This window comes from Kryptolebias marmoratus, linkage group LG9, assembly GCF_001649575.2.
Source record: "Kryptolebias marmoratus isolate JLee-2015 linkage group LG9, ASM164957v2, whole genome shotgun sequence".
In the NCBI taxonomy this organism is placed as follows: Eukaryota; Metazoa; Chordata; class Actinopteri; order Cyprinodontiformes; family Rivulidae; genus Kryptolebias; species Kryptolebias marmoratus.
Window position 1 is genome coordinate 3870483 of NC_051438.1, and position 2815 is coordinate 3873297.

The window sequence follows — 2815 nt, forward strand, 5'->3', positions numbered from 1 at the left end:
TGACACATTTACTCTTGATCAGCTTGCCCCAAAATCCCAAAGTATCTTTGAGACAGGGCGTATTTATACAGAAATCAATGCATGATGACTATGCATACTTCTGACCATTTACGTAACTTCTACGACACTGGGTCTAGCTCAACCCAGTATGTTTCCTGTGTTCCAGGAACCAGACAATTCCTGTTTTCCAGGAACCCTCCTGTTATCACCACCACTGTTCCGAAGTTCTGGCAAAAACAACCGGACATTCCTAACAGAGTCTGGTGAACTTCTGCACTCTCTTCTCCTCCACATGTCTAGCACCAAGAACGATTCGGAGGCCAAGACTGATCTCACCAAGGTGCCAACTGAATACCATGATCTTGCCGCAGTTTTTAGCAAGACTAGGGCTTTGTCTTTACCACCCCACAGACCATACGACTGTGTGATAGAGTTACGACCAGGAGAACCCTTACCCACTAGTCGGCTATTTAACCTCTCGAGCCCTGAACGTGACTCCATGAAATCTTACATTGAGGATTCGCTCGCCTCCGGCATCATCCGACCATCTATGTCTCCACTAGGGGCTGGCTTTTTCTTTGTTGAAAAGAAGGACAAAAGCCTGCGCCCCTGCATCGACTACCGGGGATTAAACCATATCATGATTAAAAACAAATATCCACTCCTGTTAATCGACTCTGTCCACCAACAACTTCATGCCGCCAAGATCTTTACCAAATTGGACCTCCGCAACGCTTACCATCTGGTAAGGATCCGGAAGGGGGACGAATGGAAGACAGCGTTCAAAACCCCTCTCGGACATTTTGAGTATCTGGTCATGCCTTTTGGACTCACAAACGCACCTGCAGTTTTCCAGTCCCTCATTAATGACGTTCTACGTGACTTTCTGAATATTTCCGTTTTTGTATACCTAGATGACATTCTGATTTATTCCCAGGATCCATCTCAACATCGGGCGCAAGTGCGAGCGGTTCTACAAAGGCTATACCAGAACCAACTATTTGTGAAGCCGGAGAAATGCGAGTTCAGCGTCACCACCGTCAGCTTCTTGGGCTTCATTTTCGGACAAGGTCATTATCGGACCGACCCGGAGAAGATCAGGGCCGTTGCCGACTGGCCCATCCCCACTGACCGCCGACAACTACAGAGGTTCTTAGGTTTTGCAAACGTTTACAGGAGGTTTGTTCAGGACTACAGCAGGGTTGCCGCTCCTCTCACACAGCTGACATCCACAAAACAACCTTTTGTCTGGTCTGCCGCAGCCCAAGCCGCCTTTGGTGAGTTGAAGTCTCGATTTGTCTCAGCTCCCATATTACGTCATCCTAATCCTGAACTCCAGTATATCCTCAAGGTAGACGCTTCGGACTCAGGGGTAGGGGCCATCCTCTCGCAAAGATCCTCCGAAGACAGCAAGGTCCACCCGTGTGCCTATTTTTCCCGCCGCCTTACGCCAGCAGAAAAAAATTATGACGTGGGCAACCGGGAACTTCTAGCCATTAAGCTAGCTCTGGAAGAGTGGAGGCACTGGTTAGAAGGCTGTGAGGTGTCATTCATCATCTGGACTGATCATAAGAACCTGGCCTATTTACAGACTGCGAAGAGGTTGAACCCCCGACAGGCTAGGTGGTCCCTGTTTTTCGGGAGGTTCAACTTCACAATCACATTTAGGCCAGGTTCGAAAAATGTGAAGCCAGATGCTCTGTCCAGACTGTGGGCTAGTCCTGATTCCTCTGAAGAGGAAGAACCAATTATTCCTCCGTCTCTAATCGTAGGTGCCTTAACCTGGGACATCGAGAGAGAGATCCAGGAGGCCCAACGGGGAGAATCTGACCCTGGAGGGGGGCCTCCAGGCAAGACTTACGTCCCAACGACTGTTAGACCCAGGTTTCTTGATTGGCTACACTCTCAACAGTTCACATGCCACCCAGGAATCCATCGTATGGCCCAGCTGACCACTCGTTATTTCTGGTGGCCTAACCTGTTGTCAGATGTCAAGGAGTTTGTTTCCGCCTGTCCCACATGTGCCCGCTGTAAGTAACCTCCAGCCGGCTTACTGCAACCCCTAGCCATTCCTAACCGCCCATGGTCCCACATCGCCCTAGATTTTGTCACTGGTCTACCCCCCTCCCAGGGGCACACTGTTATACTCACTATCGTTGACAGATTCTCCAAATCCGCGCATTTTGTCCCTCTCGCCAAATTACCCACTGCCCTGGAAACCGCTGAAATAATCACGCAACAAGTTTTTCGGCTACATGGTATTCCTGTAGACATTGTGTCCGACAGAGGGCCACAAATCACTTCACAAGTGTGGCAGAATTTTTGTAAAGAATTGGTAGCCAGGGTGAGTCTCACGTCAGGGTACCATCCTCAGTCCAACGGTCAGTCCGAGCGCTGTAATCAAGAACTGGAGGTGGCTCTCAGGTGTCTAGCCAGCGATAACCCATCTACCTGGAGCAAGAGACTGGTCTGGATAGAATATGCCCACAACACACACATCTCGTCAGCCACAGGATTGTCTCCGTTCGAGGCATCTTTGGGTTATAACCCTCCACTGTTTCCGAGTTTTGAACCTGAACTAACCGTCCCTTCTGTGCAGGCCCATCTGCAAAGATGCAGGAAGATGTGGAGACAAGCCAGGAGAGCCCTTCAGAGAACAAGCGAACAGAATAAGAGGTACGCACACCGTCACCGCTCCTCCACACCTAATTACAAGGTGGGCGATAGGGTTTGGCTGTCTACCAAGGACATCCCATTGAGAGGCACCACCAAAAAACTGGCACCTCGCTTCATTGGGCCATTCCCTATCGAAAGA